This window comes from Protopterus annectens, chromosome 3.part0, assembly GCF_019279795.1.
Source record: "Protopterus annectens isolate FY-2018-M chromosome 3.part0, PAN1.0, whole genome shotgun sequence".
NCBI classification, from domain to species: domain Eukaryota; kingdom Metazoa; phylum Chordata; order Ceratodontiformes; family Protopteridae; genus Protopterus; species Protopterus annectens.
The window spans coordinates 1,353,078,570-1,353,106,506 of record NC_056731.1 but is presented as its reverse complement, the minus strand read 5'-3'; positions in this window follow the sequence as shown (position 1 = coordinate 1,353,106,506).

The following is a 27,937-nucleotide window of genomic DNA, read 5'->3' as shown; positions in this document are numbered from 1 at the left end:
CATAAAACAAAACGCCAACATGTTGTTATATACTGCTTTTCTTCAGAAAAAGCATGTTACTACACGTACTGCTTTTCTATCAACTTTCTAGCTGGGTAGTTCCACTGTTTAAAATGAAAGCATGATTTGCCTCTGGTTGTTATAATGAAAGGCTGACAACTTGAAAACATAAGGATTTTCATTTTCTAAGCATGATTAGCTCCTTTGCAAATTGTACATAGATTTAATTGTAAAAGGCGAGCAATAATGCATTTCACAAACCAGGAAAAAGTTTTTTTTCCTCCAATGACATCCAAAATATGACAATTAAATTGTCATTTTTATGTATCTAGTGGAAGACTGTGAAGTCATTAAATATGTTAAAAAAACTTTTATTACTCTATGAGAAATCTCCTGAACAGAAAATGTATGAAATGAATACTGATTAATTAGGTAGGATCACTGTGTCAGGATGCTTACAAGTTGAAGAAATAACTCATATCAGGCCAGAAATGGACTGAGACATGCTCATACGTCATCTTCCATGGAGTTCATGCAGTGTAAAATGATCATACATTTTTAAAATTCAATATTTAAAGACTATGCAAAAAAAATTGTTCCTACCACAGCTTCACTATCTTAGTGACTTCTTGCACTAATAATAGGGTCAAACTTTCACTAGACTTAGTCATTGATATTTTACTCTCACGGACTCACTAGGCAGTCTGTTCCCAGTCTTGGTAACAGGCACATATAAGTGGCAGCTTTCATCACCTCGAATGAAATGAGTGATATATTTAATATTTGTTTGTTTGTTTGTTTGTTTGTTTGTTTGTTTGTTTATTTGTTTGTTTGTTTTGTTGGCTGCTTGCTTGTGTGTGTGCATTTATGCATGTGTCTGTTTGCTGTTGCTATTTTGTTTTATTTTTTTTTTCTAGCAATCTGTTACCATCAGGAATATGAATTTGCACTTTAATTAATAAGAAGCAAAATCAGAATGAAGGGGTGGTAGAGTGAGATAATGAGGAGAACAATATTCATTAATCAGTACCTGATTTGAGGAGAGTAAAACTCCTCTCACTTTATATTTAACTCACAGCAAAGCAACGGCTCACTAGCAATGTAGTTCCCTGCTATTCCCCTCCTCTGTTCTGCAAATGACACCTTTGTACTGATATACCTCATAGCAGCTAACTCCTGTTCCTGTAGTTACAACCCCTGACAGGAGGGTATCAAAAGCAAAAGGTGCAGAGTAATGACCTGTTCTCAAGCCTTTAACAGGCTTTCTGCGTCCGGGAAAGGGATCCTATGGTTGGAATAGGCCTTTCTGATAAGATGTTGTTTTGATGATAAAAGATTCTGTAAATGGCTACATTTACTGTGATATGTTTGTGGAAAGATAAATGTAAGTGTTGGCTTATCACCACTGTTTAACTCTTTTTACCCAGTAATGACACTGCCAACTAAAATATAAAACCAGCTGTCATTTTATGGCATAGTCTAGAACAACCTTTCACACAATAATATATGTATCAGGGGCATAGAAGACAGTAATTTGGAAGACACATTGCAGTTTGCAGAAAGACAGAGTGCAATGAGATAGGAATATACAGTCTTAAAGGAAAACAATTGCTAAAAAGCAATATTTTAGGTGAAGGTCTTCTTCAGTAAGAATCTGAAAGAAAAAAAAGCAAGTTTGTGGAAAATCCAAGGAGAATAATATCTAATAATGAGATTCAGGGATACCAAAAGCAATGATAATGGGAAAGCAATGATATAACAGGCTGAAACTTCCTGTAGAGAGACTTAATCAGCACAGCATGGCAACAGGAGAATCAGGTGAGTGTGCTTAATCAATGGGAGGAAACATGACTAAAATAAAACAAAAAAATAAAATAAAAAGAAGTAAAAAAGTAGATACCTGGAGGAAAACAGGGCTGAATAAAGGGGATTACTGAAAAAGTAGTCTTTCATTAAGACCACAGAGCTTCTGCAAGTTAAGCTGAAAAATAAATTTGGCTTCAATGTGTCTTTTGTGCTCCGTGTCATGGAATCCCTGCTGGGGAGTATGGGCTAATTAATGACATAGTGACTCAATGGTAAAGTGGACACAATATGTTTCATTGTTAGTATTTCCTGATGGTCATGCACTGCAGCCTGAATCCACTGGCCGGGCTTCTTCCAGTTTCTTCAGCAAAAATGCTGGAAATGTTCATGCAAGTAATACAAAATAACATATTCATTGTGTGACAATTGCTTAAAAAGAACATCTGTGTAAATATGAGAGACACTTAAGTGCTTAAATCCTGATAATATTTGAAGTAAATACATATGTATAGCAGTGAGTTCTCTTACATCTGTATTGCGTGGTTATTAGGAATTGCTTGTGATTTGCTGGCTACTTCAGGGTTCTATAGCCATGTTGGTAAGTGGTAAGAGACAATGCACAGTTGTGATTGGGAAGCACTGATATCAGAATTCAACTGCGGAACAGATAAGCTAGTCATAATGAGCCTGTAAAAAGAAGTAGTATGTGCTTATATGATAGGACAGGTGAAAGAAAGCATGAGTGAAGTGAAACACACTCAAGAAGTGCTTAGGTAATCCACTTAGGGATCCCAAAACCTACTGGAAAGGCTTAAAATATCTTGATAACACTTATATTTTTACTAAGGTACCTAAGCAAAATAACCATATGTCAAACTTACTCATGTCCTTAAAATACACAGCCACATCCCCATTATCAGTTTGTGTTTGTCTCTTATAACAAACATTATTGCTCTCATATTTAACATACCACTAACAAAATATTCCTCAGACCCTTCCTTTTACTAATCTACTTTAAAGAAATTAAGCAGAAAACAGCACCAGAGCAACTTGATAAAGTCAAATAAAACTAGATCTGTTCTTCCGTATGTTACACCCCAGATTCTTAAAAGAAATTAAAGCAGCCTTATCCAACACCCTGTCACATATCTATATTCTTACACTTACTGCTAACATATCAACCTCTAAAATTCAAATATACACTGAGAACTCTCATTCCCAAGATTCCATTCACTCACCGAGTCACAGCTAGCAATCAATAGCAATTGTGCTCACTAGCAAAGACACTGAAAAAAGTTTGCATTACATCAATAAACATGATATTTTACCAATAAATAATATACTTTCGACTGCAAATATATTACCAATATAGCTATCTGTACAACCAAATAAATATTTGCAAATATAGTGCAAGGAACTCTGACAAAGGGTATTTAGCTTTACATTGCACTTGTGACAATTTTGTTAATCAAAAACTGCACTGAGCATGATTTAAAAAAAATATTGTGATGGTTTGCCAATCACCTCACAAGCAGAACATACCAACTACCAGCTAGTAGTGATGCTTCTGACTTTCTTTTCTTTTCTTCCAGAGGTGTTCCCTGAGGTTTAGTTTTGGGACCCTTGCTTTTATCTTTATTTATAAACAGCTTACGTTGAGATCCTTGAAAATCACCTGCATTCTGTGTATAGATGACATCATAATCAGAAAATCAAATCATGTGCACCACTGAAAAAATTTCAAACCAGTGTGGAACTGCTTATTCACTAACAACCAATCAACTCTTTGAAGACAACACTAATACTCCTAGAATCTCAGAAAGACTACCCTACAAACAGAAACTGTTACTTAAGAATTTACCTACAAAATCCTTCTCAGAGTCAATAAACAGAAATACCTAGGTTTTACTCTATGCCAGAATCTATTCTTTCTTATCATATAGACAGTGAAATCAACAACTAGAATTGCTGTCTCTCTTACATGACTTTAACTCTTTTGTGATCGACTGCTAAAACTGTAGTTACAAGGCAAAAAATCAACTGAATGTGAACAGCATTTGAAATGCAAAATCCACAGAAAAATAAGCTTTACTACAAGGAAGCAGGCTCCTTTATCTCTGATGGAGATAGGGCCGTACATGACACATGTCTGGAATTAATATATATATATATATATATATATATATATATATATATATATATATACCAGCTCTGAGGGTCCCACCATTTCAGAGAAAGAAGAAATCCCTGGGTCACTACAAATCCAATCTTTAGTGACAAAAGTCAGCAGCTGCACACAAATGACATCTCGTTTGGGAGTCAAGCAGCGCATATAAAAACAAGCCAGACATCAGAATTTCCACCTACAATTTTTGCCACACTATCTAAAGATCAAAGCTGATCCATTAGTCCAGAAATCACTTTATACATTCTGGTTTACTACTACTCTAGTTTTCTGTTTGTCACAGAAAACCGAATACCAAAGTTTATAAAGAATCCAAATGCAGTTTTAGTACAAGAATCTCTTTAGTGCAATATGATCATATCTAAGTGGACTTGTTAAAAAAATCATCTCCTATAGTGACTCGCTCAGCTATTGACTTACATCATAAAATCAGCATGGAGAGGTAAAGTAAGGGCTGATATAAGAGCGAATAGTGAAATAAGACTTTTTTCCAGTTTTTGCTTCAAGTAAAAGATTGCACCTCTTTCAACAAAGTATTACACTCACTCCAATTTGCTTGTATAATATTTCAACATATAACGACTATTTCCAGAAAGACCACAGTAATTAAAGGTCTGATACTGCTTTGTCTTATTCTTCAGTCATTATAAAATACAGGCCTACTGTAAACACCACTGCCTAGCAATCCCAAAAAAGAATGGGTTACCAGGGACTGCAAGAGCTATCATTTTACTAAACTCACTAATTTATATGCCATTTAATGAAGACTATTGCTCATCTCTAAAACAAAAAGGAAAAGGCAGAGGATACTGCAGCGCTGGAACAGATTCCCCATCCACATAAAACAAAGATCATCCCTGTCCATTTCAAGGACAACTTAGATCTATGGATGGGAAACTGTAAATATACCCTAGGACTATCCGTGTAATACTAATGGACAGATGCAGCTCCAAAATTCTTTTTCCTGTGCATAGGTCCTCTCAAATTATGTATGGTATGATCCCAGTTATTCTCATTGGGGTAATATATAATTATTATCTATGGGATGGGTAAGGTCAATCTATAACTGAATGGGATAGGTTATTTTAAGCACAAAAAGGGAAACTGACCAGGCTTAAAATGGCTAACAAGGTCACTTAGGCTACTACTTACCTACGAACCTATAAAACTGTTACAAAAAATGCAACATATGATTTATGTAACCATGAAAGAACCCTAGAATTATTCTAATATACCATGCCACAAAAGACAAGAAATTTAAACAAATTTCAAAACACCTCAAGGTTTATCATGGCTACAAAACCATCTCACCAGTATAGCCTAATGTGTCTATATACTTTAAAAAATGGAATTTTTATTGCACAACTCAAAGGTATCAAAGATATGTACTTTTACATTATGCTGTGCATCTTAGTGTGCTCACATTTGAAGTTACTCTATCCAGTTGTCACAAGTCAGGGGAAAAGGGAATATTCCAGTAAATTTACCATTCTTTGTCTGTGTTTTGGGATTGCTGTAGTGGGTTCTAACATTTTAATTGGCTACCGTATTCTCAACCTTTGAGCATTAAAAATCATAACAATAGCCTTTAAAAATCTTAGCAGGCATCAGGAAGAGGAAAATTTTATTATAATTCATAATGGAATGTTTTCAGATACAGAGCTCATAATTAATGTAACAAAAATTTTATGGGCTAATTTGAGTTACTTAATAATTCATGTTTCCTAACAGTAAATCTTGGATAAGCAAGCCTGAATCTGTGGTAAAATTCTTAATGCTATACATTAATCATAGCAAATAAGAGGTATGTATAAAGTACTTTGTTTTCTATTTGTGCCAAGCCTGTATATTTATTGATCCTGTATTGTTGTTATACTATAGCCTGAGTCATGACTGAAAGGGGTGCTTGGTCCAGAAGTGCCCCTCCTGTGGGGTTCAAAGCTGTGAGACATTTTGCTGACTAACTGAATTGCTCAGTCTAGAGTGCTTTTGGAACAGTATCTGTTGATAAAGCAATGCATGAATTAATTGCTCCTTCTCACAAAAGTCATCATGCTCATTGTGTAATCTGCGGAGTCAAATAAATTGTGAGTATGGCAAACCATTCTTTTCATACTTAGGACACTAGGAGGTGGGAAGAAGAATGCTCTGCGAATCAGAGTGTGTTTTTAAATGTGCATGACAACTTGATACATTTAATATTCAGAAAAAGAAGGGCAGAAGTGCAAACGAATGAAGAAAAGAATGCACCTTGTTAAATGTACCAGTAAAAGACTGGATTTTTTCTTGCAACAGGATATGGCACCCACCCATCTATGTACTGCTTTTAAATTTCTGGTATTGTACATTTGAATATGAGAGAAAAAAAAACGAATTGCTCTTCTACCCAACTCACAAACAGGGTTTAAAAACTGGGACTCATCTTGATACTTATGGAGGTTGATCTGGTCCACTAAAATAAATAAATACATAAATGCTCAAACAAACAAACAGTTATTTAAAGAAAATACATTTAGTGTGCGAATAATTTTGCCATATAGGTAATGCGTGCGGGAAGGGAGTTTCTTTATCCCCCAATTTTATTATGAAGCTCTGCAATGGTATCGGTCATTGTGTGGAATCACCATATACAGTGACTTAATGTCCAAAGTGAAACTGATTTAATGGGAGCCTGAACCTCAGTTTGTTGAACAACTGGAAAGACTATACAGTCTGAAAGGTAGTCAGTTCGTTTCAGTAATGCATCATGTCTTCTCTACTTATATACTTGTCAGTGGTCCTACCAGCTAGTAGCCAACTACAACAGTAAAGAAGTCACTGCCAGTTCATAAGGTGTCACTCCAAATTAATGATCATAATTCAAATGTTTTTGTTACAGAGGCAGTACTATAGTAGACATCCTGATGCTATCTAAGCCAACTGTAAAAATAGAGCCTTAAAAATAATTGCATTCATACAATGATAAAGTATGTAAAAGGATAACAATAGCTATATTTATTGGCACTTCTAATTTAACTTTTAGGTGCAAACATAGCAAAGGGCCTAGATGGCAGATTTAATTAGAAGAGATGTAGTGTGTTAGTCAGTGAAGAACATAGAAGCAGTTCTAGCTTAAAATTCTCAGTTAACATGAACTGCTGAAAATATGCAAATGTTTTACTTTAAGAACACACGTTATAAACATAAATAAAACAATATAAAAATGCAAGCAGTACCTATATATGTATGTAACATATGGTCAGTAATATAACTTACATTTAGCAAACATATGCTCCTTTCACCCTAAACACAGCCCAATCTAACACGACAGCATACAGTACGTTCCCTAAGCAGCCTTTCCATTGCCTTTACTGCTTTAACAATTGCAATTTCTCATTTACTTTATATTTGTCTTTGATTATGCAAAGAACCCACTTTTTGTATAACCAGTGCATTGCTAATTGCATATTTTCCTTCTTCAGATTCAATGCCATACCTCTCAACTGCCCAGATTTTCACAGAATGTCCAGATTTTTGACTCATATTTTTGTTCTGTTCCTCATAAAATTTGTGGTTTTCTGGCAAATCACTGAGATGAGTTGAGGACCGAAGTCACTAAATAATGACATTCATTTGAATTTCAGTCTTCAGATGCTTCTGAAAATGTATGGTAAAGCAAACCCTTTTCCTCTAGCAACTGTCCAAGTTTATGAGAGCAATATTCAAAATATGCCCCTGTTTTTAAGCCTCTGTCCCCTCATTTTGTTGGTTGGGCCTTGTCCAGATTCCTTGCACTAAGAAGTTGACAGGTATGTTCAGTGCCATTTTTTCCTTGACCTGTTGAAGCTAGCCACTGCTTTTGCAAAAGATTAATGTGAGCCCTATTCATTTATGTGAGTCATCCAGAAATGTTGTCATAGAAAACTGCATAACACTGGCACAGTTTTTTATAAGACCTCTGTAATCAGGTCTTCAAGAAGACTGCATTATTCATGCTATTTGTAGTCAGTAGTAGACCTGAAAGATAAAACAAGAATACAACAAAGCATGTATTTGTTTTACTTATCAGAAAATCTCACACTAGCACACACTCCTAATTATTTGTACTTAACTACACAAAGCGTGTTGTTACTCCTATTTCTACTACCTTACTTATTACTCATCACTTCTGTATCATTCACTTTCTGAATGCTACAAAGCTACAGTGAACCCAAAAAGTAAGTACATTTACTTAGAATTACACTCCACCTTAGCTGACAATCAAATTATATACAAAAGCAGGACCAGCCTCAATTCGCCTACTATATGACTGATTATTTTGCTTAACCAGACAGTATTCCTTTTGGAGTCAGAAAGGGTCTATGTGGATTAGTGTTCTTCCAAGTTTAATAAATGCAAACAAACATTCAAGCAAGCAAACAAACCAATAAGTACTCACCATCATGGTTTTTATGAGGGTAACCCCATGCAGTTGAGTGCAGTCAAGACAACTACTATGGTCTCTCACTTGGTAATGCTATTGCCTTTGATTTTTCTTCTCCGTTCTAGTACAACTCTGCTCACACTTGTTGTAACATACATCTCAATTACCTTTATAGGTGACCCAGATTCAATAAAATGATAGAATTTTTATCTTGAACAGTTCTTCATAAATGCAGAATGTATCTGTCACATATCCATTTCTCTCCTAACATTTGTGGTTAATTTCTTCATATCTTACAAGGTAAACCACACATGGTTGCACTGTTCATCTGAGCCTGTAAGATTCATAGAAATCCTGTCAGTTCAGAACATGTACAGTATAAGAAAACCATCAGTTACTACATCTGGCATCACTCTGCTGCTTAAGTGGCAGCACTTTTTAACAATACCTCTTTTCATATTATATTTTTTTCTCATGATGCAAACCTAATGGTATCCATAGCTACATCACCTATACCAAATATTAAATTTGACAAGAAAGTTTTGGACTTGTACTGGGTATGGTAATCATCATTGAATTCTGTCAAACATCAGAAACCAAGTGAGACATACTTCTGTGAGATGTATATCACTGTTTTAGCAAAATTATATACTGCCTGTGACTCAAAAAACAGTTTCCACTAACTGTATGTATGTCCTTCTGATTAGAACCTCTACCAGTGCACTTATGCCATCAGCAAAATGTTTCCAAAGGATGTAAAGTCAGGTAGAGTGGATCAAGAGGCAGCAAACTTGTCTGTGATTCACAAAGATCAGAAAGCTGTGGGATCTCTTCCCACACTAGATCTTAGATTTTTTTTCTAGTACTGACACTGGTTCATAGGTTCATATGTTCATAGGTAGGTACTAGGCTATCGGCCCAAGGACCTAAGTAAGCCTAGCCAACGAGGTTCCCTGGCTTACGCCACCCAAGAAAGTTAATTTCCTTTGCCCCTGTAGAGCAGAGACACAGAAGTGATCCCCGGGGTGTATTTCCTATTTCCCATCCACTCATCAAGATTTTTCTTGAAGAGTGCTAATGAGGAACTTTGCTTGACATAAATGGGTAGCTTTTTCCAGAGCATAGGAAGTCTCAGGGATAAGAATCTATTCCTCCAGAATGTCCTGTTTATTGTGGTGACAAGGTTTAGGACCCTAGAGCATGTAGCTCGGAGGGATTGGGATTTCTTTAGGTGTAGCATGTCCAACAGCTCTGGGTTTAACATAGCTTTATATGTTAGGCAGAGATCTCCTCAGAGTAGGCAATATGCTGCAGAGTAAAGCTGGAGTTTTTTGAGATGGTCAGTGCAGGGCATCTGTTTGAGGCCAGTAATCCTCTTTCTGATGTACTTCTGTGGGCTTTCCAGCTGCTGCAGATGTCTTGTGAGGTACATTCCAAAAGGGGCGTTGTACTCTATAATGGGTCTAAAGAGTGCTGAGTAGAGGGGAACAATGACCTCTTTTTTCCTGGATAAGAACCTTTTTGTGATGAGGTGTGCCACATAGAAGGATTTCCTGACTACTGTGGCAATGTGATTATCAAAGGAGAGACTACTGCCCACCTGGGTCCCAAGGTCTTATATCACACATCCGGCATTAAGTAGAATGCCATTTATGTGGTAGTTCATGGGTACAGAGTTTTTCCAAGGGGATGACAATACACTTTTTGGCAATGAGCTTGAGGCCATGCCTCTGACACCAGACATCTGTCTCAGTGAGGCCCTTCTGTAGGATGTGCACATCATTTGGGGACTCAACTATGGCTCCTAGTTTGCAATCATCTGTGAACTTCATTAGCCAGAGGCCTTCTGTTTTAGTCTGTACTTCAGAGAAGTAGATACCAAACAGGAGAATCCCAGGACTGAACCCTGTGGTACTCCACTTGTCACTGGTTTGAAGTCAGATTTGGAGTCTGCAACTTCTACAGTGTTGGTTCTGTCAGTGAGCCAGTTGGCAACTCATCTTGTGATGTAGGAATTTATACCTAGTTTAGTGAGTTTAGCTATAATTCCAGAATGGGAGATGGTGTTGAAAGCCTTGGCAAGGTTAAGATAGGCTGTGTGAACCACCTTACCCTCATCTACGGCTTTGGTGACTGCCTCAAAGAAGTCAATCAGGTTCAGAAGGCATGATCTGCCTTTCACAAACCCAAACTGGGTGAGGTCCAGAGTTTGGAGGTTACAATGGCTTTATTTATGAGTTACATGATGATACGTTCCATGGCCATGCAGACCAGGCTCGTCAGGCTAATAGGGCGATAGTTCCCAGGATCAGTGGTGGCTCCCCCTTTGTGGAGTGGGATAACTGCTGCTGTGCACCATTCAGTGGGCACAAAGCCTGACGTGAGACTATGATTGAACATGGTGCTTAAGTGGGGAGCCAGTTCATTCTGAAGTTCTGAATGACTCCATATTAACATTTACTCTATTTTGACATATATGTTTGTGGAAAGATGCATGCATGATGTCAAGTTCCTTGTGTTGGTTATACTTATCCTCCAAGCTGATAACTGACTGACAAACTTTTTCTACTTATAACAACAATCTGGTAATATTTCCTTCACAAAGTGAGCAATCTGTGTCGCTCTTCTTATATTATAGATTCCAGATTTAGCAAATATTGTGGTCTTTGTTAAAAGTCAGGAGTTAGCTTAAAGTAAGCAACAACAGTCAGCAACAAACATTTCAGTACACCTTGGTGTTTTTTCTTTTCCTTGCTACAATGCTCTGTGTATAAGTACTGCTAAAGTATCCATTCCAGTTCCTTCAGAAATATCTTGTAATTCTTTCCATATTCCTTCACTGCTTGATTCACCTAATTTTATTTTGTGCTCTGCATTCTTCTCCATGATTTTTGTCCTCTGGGAAGAAACTTAAAATTTTGCTTTCCTTGGCATAACACCTCACAATGACATTTTTTTCTTGCCAGTTATAGTGTATTGCAATTATATATTTTCTGCAAAAAGAAAATTACTCCTTTTATACAATATCAAAATTTTGATAAAACAGAAAACAAAGTGGGATTATTTACTTTAAAAGAACTTTTTATTATATAACACAATATTAGTTGCAAGTGTTTTTTGTTCCTTCAAATGGAGCTTGTTCAGACTAAATTTAGACAGGTGCAATACTTTTTTCTATAACAATTAATAATCAAATGACAACAATTGTTAGCCAATGAAAGAACTACTGTAGTATTCTGAAGCAGCATTAATGTTTTAAGCCAGAAAAGGGGTTGCCAAGGCACCTACTCCATCATGTGCAAAATTGTGAAACTGAATTCTATAAAAAAATGTTCCTAAAAATAAATCTGTGCAGCTGAAATGAATAACCACAATAATAACACAACAGAATTCCAGATACATCATTGATTAAAAACTCAGAGCACATCAACCAAAGGTCTTTTAGGAAGTGTCGGAATGTTGTTGTTTTATTATTCTTTATATTAATTGTTCTATATGATAAAATTAATAATTATTGCATTTTAGAGTGAAAATAAATAGGTTAAGGTTTTAAAATTAATTTAACATATTGCTTAGGCCATACTGATCCTTTAACTCTTGCAAACATGTCTGAGTAGGGCTCTTTTGCCAGCAATTGGCTAACATCATTGCTCAGCTGTGGCCACCATTAGCAGGAGTGAAAGACTGTCTCTCTGTTTAACTGATGGTGATGGGGAAATGCATGCAAGAAGCTTACAGATTAGCAGAAGCACGAGATGAAGCAAACACTAACCAGCGGTCACCAAGCACTGTCTGCTAGTCACTCAACAACAGGGTCACCAACATTTATGGCAAGATGATACAGACTGAGGCAGTATTATGCTAAGTATATTTAGAAAAAAAAACACAGTTTTCTGAGCAGAAAATGTGTGATCATCCTAGATAGTTAAAAGAGAATAATTTCATAAGGCAAGCTAAATAACTATCATTGCACAATATAATCACGTCTGAAGACAGCATTACTTGGAGAAAAGATGATGGTGATGATGATGATAATAATAATAATAATAATAATAATAATAATAATAATAATATCTTTCTGTTTTCTTTTGTAGACTTGGAGAAAAAGCATCATTTCTGAAACACAGTGATTGAAAAAAGAAAGAACCCTGAGAATAAACTCCATGGAACTCTGGAGGAGAAGCTACCATTCTGAAGTCTGTTGTTTCAAGAAGATACATTTCTGAAATCTATTGTTTTCAGAATTGTATTTGAAAGGATAAACTAACCAGAAAACTTTTCAACCAGATGATAATTTAATCTGAAAATCTATATACCCACTAATTCTATCATGAGTAGATTGTGATCTGTAGTTTCAAGTACTTATTGTAAATCTCCAGATACTTCCAAAGAGCTTGCCTTTTTCTGTATGATTTAAGGAAGTCTTTGAAAGAATATATAAGTGGGCTATATTTATACAAAAAAATGTTGTTTGTTAATAAGTAAATCATAGGTATTGGCCAGATTCAATAACGCCTGCACTAAGTGTATATGACCCATATTCAAGAAAACCCCTACCACATTTTTTGTGCTTTCTAGTCACTCAGAAAGATTACACTAAGTGTACATGTAGTCCTCACTTTGTGGTAACATTTATGCATCCCCCTGAGTATTTAAGGCTGCAAGACAATAAGTAGGAAAAATAAAATTAGGAGGAAGATGTTATGAGTTATGCTTGTGTTGTCTGTTCAATCAGAACGGTGTACACTTAATGTAGGTGTTTGTGAATCCCAGTGTATTTCTATAATCAAGTATGTGTTAATAAATGCATGGTGAATGTATGGTGAAAGGATTTAGGAAATGCCTGGATTAAGAAATTTTAAAGCCGAATGACATCGTACCTAAAGCACACAAAAAATGTAATATGTGAGCCAATGGTTTGGTTAAAATTGTGCATCATAATTTTAGAATAATAGGGTGCAACATGCTGTCTGTGTGGAATGGTGAAATTTTATATATTCTTGTAGTTTTTAGCTTGTTTATAAATAATTTATTTAAAGTGGAATATAGCAGTATTTTGAAGATTGCAAGGGTATGGTTTGGATGCTAGTACAACAAATAGTTGCATTAAGGCAAACCTAGGTGATGTGACATGACTTAAAATTAACTTAATGAACTGTAGCAGAGCTTTTCTTCATTGAATTGCTTTAGCTAAATTTTGGAAACTAGGATTTACTAACACTTTTCCACCTTTCCAGTTCTTTTTAGGAGGAGCTGGAAAAAATTGTCTGAATTTCCGTTAGGAGTTCAACTTTGGCCTTATTAGGAGCTAACCTATAATTTGCTTTTAATTCAAGGAATTTTATATGATTCTGTCACTTTGCTGGGTTTTGCTTTCTATTGAATTAGAGTTTATCTCTACATCTTAATTTGATTGCAGGTAGAGATATGAAGACTTTGTTAGCTATATGTCTTGTATGTGTCATTGAAAAGAATCCTGGCTGAATTAACGTTAAGAGATTATAGAGGCAGGATAAGGATGAGGTTGGATTAGTGTCATTAGACAGAGTGGGGTAGTTAGATTCACTAACGATGCATGAACCCTTTTGCTATCCAATGAGGAGGTAACTTAGTAGATTTTAATGAACAAGAGGCTAGCACAGTGAAGGGATTGCTAAGAGTATTAGGTAGGATCTTGATGTATTAAAACTTCTCTGTGATGCTAGTAGAAATTGTGTCAGATAGTGTATTTTGTCTTGCAATGCTGTTCACTGAAGTAGTTCACCATCTGTGATAGATTATAACAGTCTAGTTTTGATAAAAGTTGTTGGCTGTAGTTTCCAAGCCTGTTGATTCCAAGTTTTCCTAGTATTATAAGTTTCTCAGGTCCATAGAACTGTATAATTTCTTGCAAACATTTGCTTATCAGCACTACATCTTGATGTGGAAGGAGGAGAGTGCAACTATTAATACCTTGGTGTGACTTACCTACAGTGATTTAGATTAGAGCTCATCTGGAAACATTGCCTGAAGTAGATTGTCTCCATGAGTCACTGAGTGGAAAGCAAGTTTTAATAAGTCCCTATCAAATACTGTGTCACTCGGTGAGGCAACACATTTCTGAAGCAGCTATTCCCAAGCTGTATACTGTTATCTTTGGACTCCCCAGCTATAATTAAGATATGTTTACCACTGCAGTCTTTTGCTTATGTTACCTTGCAATGTGTGAGGTATGAAATGTGACCCTGCTGCTAGACTGATCAAAATAGTCCTTTTCTTGTTGAATGCCAACAGAACCACATAAAACCTAAAACACTGAATTTTCTTCATGTAAATGAATTAAAGTAAAAATAATGAGTCTGTCCTCCAACTGTTCTTAATGTGCTGTGCAAAAATATGCATATGTTCTTTCTGGCTTCAGAATTATTAATATTATGGATATGGACAAAAACTAAATTAAAGAAAATAAAAAGGTACCTTGTGTAGTATTTGGTCTTTTTCCATTCCATAGGTTCATAGTTTCATAGGTAGGTACTAGGCTATCGGCTCAAGGGCCTACGTAAGCCTAGCCAGCAAGGTTCCATAGCTTATGCCACCCAAGAAAGTTATTTTCCTGTGCCACTTTCGAGCAGAGACACAGAAGTGATCCCTGGGGTGTATTTCCTATTTCCCATCCACTCATCAAGATTTTTCTTGAAGAGTGCTAATGAAGAACTTTGCTTGACATAGATGGGTAGCTTGTTCCAGAGTATAGGAAGTCTCTGGGACAGGAATCTATCCCTCCAGTGTATCCTGTTTATTGTGGTGACAAGGTTTAGGTCCCTAGAGCATGTAGCTCGGAGGGATTGGGATTTCTTTAGGTGTAGCATGTCCAACAACTCTGGGTTTGACCTAGCTTTATATGTTAGGCAGAGATCACCTTGGAGTAGGCGATATGCTACGGAGTAAAGCTGGAGTATTTTGAGGCGGTCAGTGTAGGGCATTTGCTTGAGGCCAGTAATCCACTTTGTGAGGTACTTCTGTGGCCTTTCCAGCTGCTGCAGATGTCTTGTGAGGTACATTCCAAAAGGGGCACTGTACGCTATAATGGGTCTAATGAGTGATGAGTAGAGGGGAACAATGACCTCTTTTTTCCTGGATGAGAACCCTTTTATGATGAGGTGTGCCACGTAGAAGGACTTCCTGACTACTGTGGCGATGTGACTATCAAAGGAGAGACTAATGTCCACCTGGGTCCCAAGGTCTCTTATCATGCAATCAGTGTTAAGTAGATTGCTGCCTATGTAGTAGTTCATGGGTACAGAGTTTTTACCAAAGGGGATGACACTGCACTTTTTGGCATTGAGCTTGAGGCCATGTCTCTGACTCCAGGCGTTTGTCTCAGTGAGGCCCTTCTGTAGGATGTCCACATCATTTGGGGACTTGACTATGGCTCCTAGTTTGCAGTCATCTGCGAACTTCATTAGCCAGAGGCCTTCTGTGTTAGCCTGCACTTCAGAGAAGTAGATACCAAACAGGAGAGGTCCCAGGACGGAACCCTGTGGTACTCCACTTGTCACTGCTTTGAGGTCAGATTTGGAGTCTGCAACATTTACAGTGTGGGTTCTGTCAGTAAGCCAGTTGGCAACTCATCTTGTGACATAGGGATTTATACCTAGTTTAGTGAGTTTAACTATAATTCCAGAATGGGGGATGGCGTCAAAAGCCTTGGCGAGGTCAAGATAGGTTGTGTGAACCGCCTTACCCTCATCCACGGCTTTGGTGACTGCCTCAAAGAAGTCGATCAGGTTCAGGAGGCATGATCTGCTTTCACAAACCCGAACTGGGTGGGATCCAGAGTTTGGAGGTTACCAATGTCTTTGTTTATGAGTTCCATGATGATACATTACATGCCCTTGCAGACCAGGCTCATCAGGCTAATAGGTCAATAGTTCCCTGGATCAGGGGTGGCTCCCCCTTTGTGGAGTGGGATAACTGTTGCTGTGCACCATTCAGTGGGCATAAAGTCTTATTGAACATGGTGCCTAAGTGAGGACCCAGTTCATTCTGAAGTTCATGTAAAACACAGCCTGAGATGTTGTCTGGTCCCATGGATGCTGTGTTTTTGGCTTAAGAGAGTGCAGCTTTTTCCTGCATAGTTGTGATTAGATATGGGCCCTTTAGGGGGTGAGAGGGGGGTAAAGTTGGCACTGAACCTATCTGCCAGGATGTTGGTAATATCTGTTGGTTCTGTAATTTTCTAGCCTTTGTTCTGTAACTCAGAGCAGATCTGGGTGTTGCCATCTAGATTCTTGACATAGCTATAGAATGCTTTGTGGTTGTCCTTGGATTTAGTGGCAATTCTGTTTTTGTAGCTAGCTTTGGAGGATCTTATAAGGGATCTCAGCTTCTTACTGAGGTTGACCAGGGAGCTCATCCACATCATCTTAGTATGATTTTCTAAGGCCCCCATGCTTATTGTAGGCTAATAGTTTCATCAATTATGCAGACAGCATAAACAATAAAAATCCTATTAAAATGAACATATGCAGAATGTTTGTGTTTTGCTGGCAATGTAAAAGTTGAACAGCCCTCAACTAGATATTCACAGCTTTGGGGATGGCTAAAAAGGCTAACAATAATATGAGTTGCCTTCACTGACATTATTTTCGATTGACAACTGGCCTACTTTCATGCTGTAAACAAATAATTAAAGTATGCACTGTTTACTAAGGCTTGATAGCAATCCTTAGCCATCAAATAAAAAATATATAAATATATAAACAACTGTCCCAAATTCAGACTGTGAATAAACTTACAACCTAAGATTAGCATTAAATAACCAAGACTTACCTAGCAGAAAACAAGCTAAAGGAAGAACTAAATGATGAAATAAATAAATAAATACATAAATAAATAAATACATACATACATACATACATACATACATACATACATACATAAGTAAAAGGCTGCCTTATGTATGTAGAGCTATTAATGGGGGGTACTGGGGGTGGGAGCTATCATTAACCAGGTAAGCTATGTTCCCCCATAACTCTGTTAATGTTAAACTATTGCTCTTCATTCATTGCAAGATGGGTTGTTAAATGGCTCACAAACTGGACACACACTATCAAAATTTGTGACTCCACATCGACCAGCAGGTCTATTACCAGCATGGTGCCATGGGGGTCAATGTTGGGTCCCCTACTGTTTGGTATACACTTCGCCGAAGTTCAGGTCAAAACTAAGGGGCTGTGGCTGACCAAGTTTGTAGATGACTGCAAACTGGGTGCAATTATCGAATCTCCAAATGATGTCAGTATACTCCAGGAGGGTCTTATGCAGAGCAATGACTGGTGTCTTAGTCAAGGTCTCAAACTGAATGCAAAGAAATGCATCATCATTCCCTTTGGCACAAACAATGTCCCTTCACACTATCAGATCAACAACAATATCCTAAGTATCCACAAAGTGGTAAGGGACTTTGGTTCACAAGTTGACCGCAACGTTAACTTTGACCACCATGTGTCTACTGTAGTAAGGAAGGCTTTCTAATCATAAGTAAAGGCATCACCTCCAGAACAAAAGAGGTTGTAACCTCTCTATACTTGGCACTATTTCGGCCCATAATTGAGTATAACGCCTTGTTCGGCATGTACCATACAAAGCACCTGCAGCAACTGGAGAGACCTCAGAGGTATCTAACAAAGAAGATCAATGGACTCCAGGATGTGCTGACACAGACAGACTAAAGTCCCTGTCACTTTAGTTTGTATCATATAGACTTCTTAGGGGAGACTAATGACTGGCCTACAGAGCAATCTCAGACCCAAACTTAATGAACTTGCTGCATATCCGCAAATCAAACAGGACTAGGGTTATTCATTCCAGGGACCTAAATATGGTCTGTTATTTAAATACGATATGCTGGAGGGACAGACTTATCTCCCAGTGACTGTCACATCTTTTGAATAGGCTGCCTATTCATGTGAAACAGAGCAGCTCTATGACACTGTTCAAAAGGAACCTGGACAAGTAGATGGGGCAACATAAATTCTTAATAGAAATAGCACCCACAATCCTCCTGGGCATGAGCAGTCATTATTAAATGCAATCTGTGATATTAACTTACTTTTATATGGCATTACATTGGGATGAAATGGCTAGGCTTGAAATGCCCCCTGGGTCAATAGCCTAGTAATCTCCTATGATCCTATGATCTTATTATCAGAAATGTGTTACATTCACTCTACTATAACTTTTATTAAGTGCATTTTTGGCAAAGAAAACTGAGATTTGTTTTATTCTCCTGAAAATATAAGAAACGGGGCTAAAGCTGTTCACACTGCTCTAACCACATAACTGATTACATGTGTGGCGTGGCAGACCCATGACACCTAAAAGACCTGGCAACAAAATTAGATGACTTAGCTGATTGCAGAGATTCTGGAGTATATTTATGTTATTAGTTCCAAAACCATTTCATACCAGCATGTCCTGGAACCCTGCCACAAGTGCTTTACTGGACTCAGCAGTGAGCATTTATGCCACCCAGGTGTAAAACTGTATTAGCATTGTCCATGATCATGATCTCCAGACCCAAGAAATCAAGAAAAAGCTGACAAATTCAGAGAATGAGCAGCAGCAGAACAATTTTCAGCTGGACATCTCATCGGAGAATGTGTGTGTGTGTGTGTGTGTGTGTGTGTGTGTGTGTGTGTGTGTGTGTGTGTGTGTGTGTGTTTGGGGGGGTTATGTGTGTTTATTTTGTTAAAATAGTTCCCCAGACCAGTTAACATAACCTTCAGTCTGTTTTTGGCCCTTGAGAATATGCACAGATTACTGAAGTGGTCAAATCCAAATGGAGTCCCACTGGACAAAATTGTCTTTAAAATACTGAAATATGTGGGCAAAGAACAACATATCTTGAAAAATTTAAAGAATGGAAATCCTTTTTTCTGGATGGTCAGAAGGCCCGCCAGTGGCAGGATCTTGCACCATCTGCACTGCATAGAAAGAATATTTTTTCATCTGTCAGGACATTGTGTTGTCATTTTAAATAACAATCGCTCTTGATGTTAAAAAATTGCCAGGCAGCATGGATTCTGGCTAGTAACAGGTTGTTAAAGTTTGACAATGCATATTCATTAATGGTTATCTGTTACTCTTTGAATTAAAGCTAACTTCATTTTCCCTATAAACGCAGAATTGTTAGGCTGTGGCTAAACAAAATTAAAGCCAAATTTGCCTGTTTTAATGAATATAAAATCTGAAAGTGGAAGAGGGAAAATTACACACACACCACACATCTATACCTCGCAATGGTATTCAAGGTCATCCCACGCTTGGGTATTATTTATAAACTTTCCCAGCTAAATGTTAATCTCACTGCAACTCACTGGATAGCAAATTGTTGCACAAACAGAACTCAGGAACATTGGATAGGTGATTGTGCCGCCTCCAAAAGATTTGTTACTAGTGGTGTACTCCAGAATTTAGTGCTTAGGCCTCTTCTCTTTGACATTTACTTCTTGGTGATCAAAGCTAAAGTTAAGGATTTATGACTGACCAAGTTTGCAGATTACTGGTGCCATCATCAGCTCTCCAGAGGACTCTGAGATCCTACAAGAAGGACTTTACCAAACAAATTGTGGGTGTTCTAACCATGACAAGCATGATATACTCTCTAACTATCACATCTCAGTTCACCCCTGAAAATCAATCTGGTAGTTAAGGACTTTTGAACCTATGTGGACACCAAACTGTCCATTGATAACCATGCAGCCACTATAGAAAGAAGGCTATTTTTCATAGCACAACTTATTAGTAAGGGTTAATGTCAGTCCAAGGATGTGATCATTCCAAAGACATGCATCTGGAGCATTTCTCCCCCGGGCCTCCGCTGAAAACAGGCTCTGTGGAACCTAGTCGGACATTCCCGGTCAACAAAATGTTAAATAAAATAAAAAAAAAAAAAAAATCATTTCACTGTACTCAGCACATATTGGGCTGATCATTGAGTATAATGCTCTTTTTGGTATATACCTGTCCAAACACTTAGCACAACTTTTATGACCATAACTTTTTCTCACCAAAAAATTCAAAGGCCTAAATCATAAAAGCTTTATTGCCCATCTCAGAGCCTTGTCCCTTTTCTCACTAGCATGCAGACTGTTTAGGAGTAGCCTCTGCCTTATGTACAAAGCTGCAAAAGACCATGTCCTTTCAGGTGTGATGCACACCCTGAAGTCCAATGTTGACATGAACACCTGCTCAAGAGAGAGATCATGATATCATTTACAGTATAAATAGAGCATGTTGGAGGGCTAGATAATTATCATAGAGAATAACACTTCTTTGGGATAGTCTTCATCTCCACATAAAGCATAATACATCCCTTACACTATTCATAGGATCATAAGATCATAGGAAGTTACTAGTCTAATGGCCTTAGGGCCCTTACAAGCCTAGCCAAGTTCTTACCCTTATTTCCATGATAAGCACCTATTGCCCCTGTCCAAGACAGACACAGGTGGGACCGCCAGGGTAAATTTAAGGTCACTTATCCAATTGTCCAGACTGAGTTTGAAGAGGGCCAGTGAGATGCTTTGTTTGACATGAAGTGGAAGTCTGTTCCAAGGATGTGGTAACATTTGGGAGACAAATCTGTCCCTCCAGCAGGTTTTGTTAATGTCACATACCAGGTTAAGTTCTTTAGAGTGAGCAACCCATGTACCATTTGACTTTTAGATATGATGCATTTCCAATAAAGCAGGGTCAGAGATTGCCTTATATGCAAGGCATAGATCACTTCTGAGTAGTCTGTATGAAACAGACTAAAATAACAGTGATTTCAAATGATCCACATAGGACAGATGCTGGCGACCTTAAATTTTCCTTGTGAGGAACCTTTGTGGTCACTCCAATTGCTGTATGTGCTTGAAAAGGTACATACCAAAAGGGGAATTGTACTCAGTTATTAGCCTGATGGGAGAACAGTACAGATAGGTTATAACTTCTATTTTTCTGGATGCAATGCCCTTACTTACGAGATAAGCAATATAGAATGCCCTTCTTACTACTGTGGAGACATGGTGATCAAATGTAAGGTTACTGTCAACCTGTGTGCCCAAGTCTCATATCACTAAGTGCGTACTTAGGGTGCTGTTATTAATGTGGTACTTAACATTGCACTTACTGAAAGGGATGGTAATACATTTTTTGCATTGAGTTTAAGGCCATGACTTTGGTACCAATCATTTGTTTGTGTAAGATCCTCTTGTAGGATGTTGATATCGTTTGAGATTCTATGATTGCTTCTAGTTTACAGTCATCAGCAAACTTTGTCAGCCACAGACCTTTAGTTTTAGCTTTTACTTCAGAGAAATAGATTCTAAACAGTAGAGGTCTCAGGACTGAACCATGTGGAGCACCACTGGTTACAGGTCTGCTGTTGGAGATGGATTCCCCTATTTTCACTATATGGGTTCTATCAGTGAGCCAGTTAATGACCCATATAATGGTATAAGGGTTGATAACTTGCTGGGTGAGTTTGTCAATGATGCATGAGTGGGGGATAGTGTCAAAAGCCTTAGCTAAGTCTAAGTAGGCTGTATGCACAGATTTCCCCTTGTCCATGGCCTTGATGACTGTCTCAAAAATGTCCACCAGGTTTAACAGGCATGATCACCCTTTGACAAATCCAAACTGAGTAGGGCAAAGTGTTTGGAGATTACCTATATCTTTGCTGATAATGTTCATGATGATTCGCCCTGCAGATAAGGCTAGTCAGGCTAATAGGTCTGTAGCTACTGGGGTCAGTGGAAGACCACCTTTGTGTAAGGGGATAACAGTGGCCATTTTCCATTCAGCTGGGATGAATCCAGAGCTTAGACCCTAATTAAAAAGAGCACCCAGTGGTGTTGCTAATTCTTGCTTGAGCCCACGTTGGATGCAAGCTGGAATGTTATCAGGTCCCATAGATGCTGTGTTTTTAGCTTTAGAGAGGGCATTTATGACTTGCTTTTTAGAGATACAAGGTAGAGGACAGGTGGTAGGGATGTCATGGGGGTACTTGTGGTGTGGACAGGGGGGTGAAGTTTTCACAGAATCTGTCAGCCAACAGGTTAGCTATGTCCACAGGCTCAGTATATGTGGTATCATTAACTATCAGTTTGGGACAAATCTCAGCTTTTCTTTTTAGGTTATGGGTGTAACTAAAGAATGCCTTGTGGTTGTCCTTAACTGAGGAAGCTAATTTGGATTCATAGTTTGCTTTGGAGGACTTCACAAGAAGTCTTATTTGCTTGTTTTAGCTGAGGAAGGAGTGTTTCCAGTTTAGGGCTAGCTGCCTCTTACTCTTAGACAGCAATTTCTTCCTCTTATTGTAAAGCCTGTTAATGGCAGTTGTCCACCAGGTAGGTTTTCTCTTCTTTGAGGAGCTCATTTTGGTGCTATCAGGTATGACCTAGTCAATGCTGTCATACAGGTGTTTGTATAAAACACTGGTGTAGAACTTGGCATAGCTACCAGTTCCATCTGGGGGGGTATAGTAAAGCTATTTATACCATCCTGTAAGAGGGGTTATAATCTGCTTTGGAGAATTTTTTTAGTTTTGTTGCTGCTGGGTGGGCAGGTGTGATTGTTGCTTTGAATGAGACTGATTTGTGGTCAGATCCCACTAGGGAAGACCTCACAGTGAGGATGGTACAGTGATCCCCCATATTGATAAGCACCAGATCCAGGATGTTGGCACCCCTTGTGGTGATGTCAACTAGCTGGTCCAATGCATTGGAGTTAACAAAGTTGAGGAACCTTTGGGCAAGTGAGTTAGAGCATGAGTAATTTACTGAGTCGATGGATGGGTACTTAAAGTTGCCCAAAACCAGGGTGTTCAGATGCATCTTGATAGACTCATGTAGATCCAAATAGGCAGAGTGGGTGTCCTGATTCATGGAGGGGGTCCTGTAGCTGGCAATGAATTGAATAGGTGTCGTACCAACAGTTAATTGCACCTAAAGCATCTCCAGGGAATCATACTGTTTAACCGATCTGGAGGTGTATGTATCTTTAATGAATACTGACACACCGCCTCCTTTAGTTTTCATGCCTTCAGTTTGTGGTCTGAACATGTGGAAGGAGGTGTAGGCCAGTATGGTTGGGGTGCTCCCCACAGCCTTGAACCAAGTCTCCATGACTGCATAAATGTCTAAGTCTTCCAAAGTGAGGACTGCTTCCAGTCTGTGCAGTTTCATGTTAAGGCTCCTAGCATTTTGCAGCATAACCTTGAGGTTGTTTTTAGATGTTTTTACATTGGGAATTTTGTCCTTGAGATACTGCCTGAAAAATGTACTATGAGGGTGGCAAGACCCTTAGCCAGTAGCTGAAATCCCAGGGGTGACAGATGACGACCATCTCTGGCAAAGCATCGAGGTATGTCGATCATGTCATCCCAGGCTGACAGATACTGTGTCTCTTTAGTATGACACCAGAAGCTAAGCCAATTATTGGAGTCAATAATTTTCTTTTTATATTGAGGAATCATCCTAGGTAAAGGTAAAATGCTGCTCAAGGCTAGCAGCATACCTGCCTGAGACTCATAGTTCGAGAGCTCGGTCATGTCTCTCTGCATAGTTCAGAGAGGAATGTCTCAAGTCATTCACACCAGCATGGACTATGACAGAGTCATAAAAGTACCTGTTTTTGAGAAACTTGAGTGCATCTGTGATATGATGGATCCTGGCACCTGACAGACAGCTGACCGTGACCTTCTTCTTATCCAGCCTGGTGAGAGGGGCATCTGTGTGTCTCACAATGGCATCAACTATGACTACTATGTTTGGTGTTGTGTTTTGCCTTAAGGGCTTGACAGGTGGGTCACTGGTGCAACAGCTGTTATGTGTATTGTGTTCTGCAGAGAAAGTATTATGTGTAGCGTGTTTTTGTTTGGGAGGTCTCTCCACAAACATATAATTTGATTATCATCTTATTTATTACAGATTTAATTAGCTTTTAACTTGCATATGTTTTGGGAGATTTCTTGTTACATAAGAATAGCTATACTCTGGTTTACTGTGTTCTTTTGTAAAAGATCAGAGAGTAAAGTAGCATTTCTATTTTCATAGGTAAGTATTATGCTAAATGCCCTTGTGGACCATTTTAATATTAGACAATTTCCCTCTCAAAGGTGAGAATAAAACCCTGTACCTTATGTTTGGGAGGTAAACACCTTAACTATTATACCAACCCCCAAACCCATTTTAAATGGAGAAAACGGAATAAGGTGCCTGCATCTTCTTATAACACAGAATGAAATATATACCATGTCACTGCCACAAATGGTGGTATGGAATGCACAGCATTACCATATCACTGCCAGAAATGGTGGCATGGAATGCACAGTATTACCATATCACTGTCACAAATGGCGACATGGAATGCACAGCATGCATTTAAAGTTCTGTGATCTTACTGTGTATTCTGTTGTCTTATGTTCCACTTTCTGACTTGATTCAATGCATTTTACACATGAAAATGCTCCAGATTGGTCACATGAGGCTGTTGTTTCTTTCACTGGAACTGCTGGAATGTAAGACCTAAGATTCTGTGACAAACACTATAAATCTGCAAAGATGGAGAAGTTACCTCATTGAGCAGAACTCCTATAATGGTGATATTTTCCCCAGCAAACTTTTAAATGTACAGCTATATTGCCAACTTTGCTGATTGTAATAACACTGTGCCTGCTATGACCATGTTAACCAGAATGGGAGTATTGTTGTTTCTATCACACACAGGAAGTGTGTGAGTGGAGGATTTCTCTTCTGAAATAAAAAAAAGTGGTTTCAGGGGGCTGCACCATTCAGGCCATGTGTCTATAATCACTTAATTTTCATTACATTACATTATTATTATTTGTGGTTGTAAATAGAAAGACATTGTCAAACCAGTGGTTATGGAGAAAAGGCATGTATAGTTATAACATTTACCATATACACGACATGAAGGCAACTTTATAGGAATTGTCTCATATGTGGGACTGTAGGCACAAGTAAGTATTACACATGTATTTGTTCAGTTAAATGGAAGGGTCAGAATGATTGCCTCTTTTCACAGCATCAAGGAGAAATAATTCAAGGCTGAGACAGAGATTGCTATGTTGAAGTGAAGTAGTAGTCCAGTTACAATAAATCCAAAAAGAGATCCAAACCCTTTGCGTTATCCAGAGTAATCAGGTCTCTGACAAGGAAAGAGACTTTTGCTCTAAATATGATATAAAACGTACTCAGATGCTTTGTAATTCTTTCATTAAAAATAAGATGGCATTACATTTGGTGGGAGAATCCCAACAGGCTTCTTATTTGTTAAAATTAACATCCAAGTCTCCATGTACAAAATAAAGCTCAGTATAACATCTGGAATATTATTAAACAATATAGATATATTACTGGGTTATGGCAATCAGTCATAAAAAAGCTATATGGTGTCAATCTGAGTTTGATTTCTACAAGTTCTATATGAATACAATGTCATACTGTAATCGGGATTTATACTTAGTAGACAAACTTTTTAAACAAATGCAAAGAAAAAATAACACCTTTATAGCACCTCCTTTTCATGATTGGGAAAAGTGATTTGGAATGAAATACAAGTGAAAATGAAAAAAAAAAAGTTTACTGTCTGATGCTGGATAAGGAATATTTACTTTTGGATCTTATACAGTATTACAAAATGGAAATACATATCATTCTGCAATTTCACTGTCATAATTTTTATTATTTTTCAGGCTGTATATATAGCATATAAGAATATTATCAGTTCTGTATCTCTTTGGTTCATTGTTGTTATATGTTCTTGAAACAATCAGCTGAAGTTTCTTTACATAATATCAGCCATTTTATTCCCATAATACAAGTAACACTGCATATTTTGCTGATAAAGGATATACAGTATGAGTTGAAACTGTGGACTTCACACAAACAGAAATAAAATAATGCATATAGAGATTGATATCTAGACTCTTAGCATTTTAAAGGTGCACGGAATAACTTGTTTTTCTGATTTAACTGGGTCATTCTGATTCTACTATTAAGCATGCACCTACTCTTAGAAGTAATTTGGTGACATGCCACACAACACTTAACTAACAGCATTTTATACTAATCCAAACATCAAGGGTTGCAATCTGGTCACTAACAATTGGAGATATTTGCATTTAAATGGCTTCAGAGATAAAATTGCAACTGAATAAAGGAAAATATTGTGCAATATTGCAACTGTCGCGGTGGTGCAGCGGTAGCGTTGTCGCCTCACAGCAAGAGGTTATCCCATTCGATTCTCGGCTGAAGCACCTTCTGTGTGGAGTCTGCATGTCCTCCCCATGGTCAAGTGGCATTCAAAAGACATGTGTGAATGGGCATGCCTTTGTTGAAGGTTGGGCATTGAGCTGGCACCTTGGCACAGTAAAAATCTACTGCTAATCATTAGCGGACCGGAGTTCCGCTGTGGCGACCCCTAACTGGGAAACACCAAAAGAAGAACAACATATTGCAAAAAAACCCTCTTGTTTCTAACTTTGTGTTACTTTTTTAAATGGATCTTGATGTCCTTATTCATCTGCTAGAGAACCATCTTATAAATGAAAGCTGCATGCTATGGAAAAACACTCCTGTGTGTGACATGGGTGATCTATCAGACTTTCCTAGGGCATAGTTTGTATATGGAAGTCATTAGAGTCAGTAGTTACTAAATTAAGATGTATCTGTGACCAAAAAAAGTGTTTTGATTATTCTACAGAGGAAACTGCATAAAGAATCACAGCAGAGAACTTTAGATGATGCTTTGTAAACAAGACCCACTGCAGAGTGACAAGCTGGCCAAAATTTAATAGAGCAGGCAATTGCACATTTTGTGAGGCAGTAAGTTAAGAAGAAAAAATTATCTACAACATTGCTGTTTTCACAGTTTCAGAGTGCCCTGCAGTTTTCAAGTCATACGTATGTGGTAAAAACGTTGGTGTTTTTTTTAAACATAGATCAATAAGTGCACTAGAGAAAGATTATAACATCACATTTATAGTTTTAGGAAATATCTGCCATATAATAATTATAATTTTCCATTGCTAAGAATATTGAGTTGAATACTGTCTGTATATGAAGATAGTGAAAATAACAGTTAACAGTTTTGAGTCCTTATTGTTCATGTTTTATAATGAATACTCAAATGAGCACAGCGTATGTATACATTTTCTCTCCATCCACTGAGTAAAATTTCATGTTACAATTCTAAGATGTCCTGGTCTATGATAGAGAATCTAATGATTCATGAAAAATATCATAACTGTTTGTGTTGCATGGCGAGACCCTAAGTAAGTCACATTTCTAAAGAAAATGCTGAACGGTTGCGGTTTTCTCCTGTTACCTGGTGCATGCAATGAAAAGGTTTACACATTTCAGTATACTGAGGTGGCAGGAGAGAGTAAACCCTCATTACTTACCCTATGACAAAAATATAACTCTGTAATGAAAAAACAAGTTAATATCATGATTTGTTAGAAGGAGACATACGTGGATAACAGGTGGGTT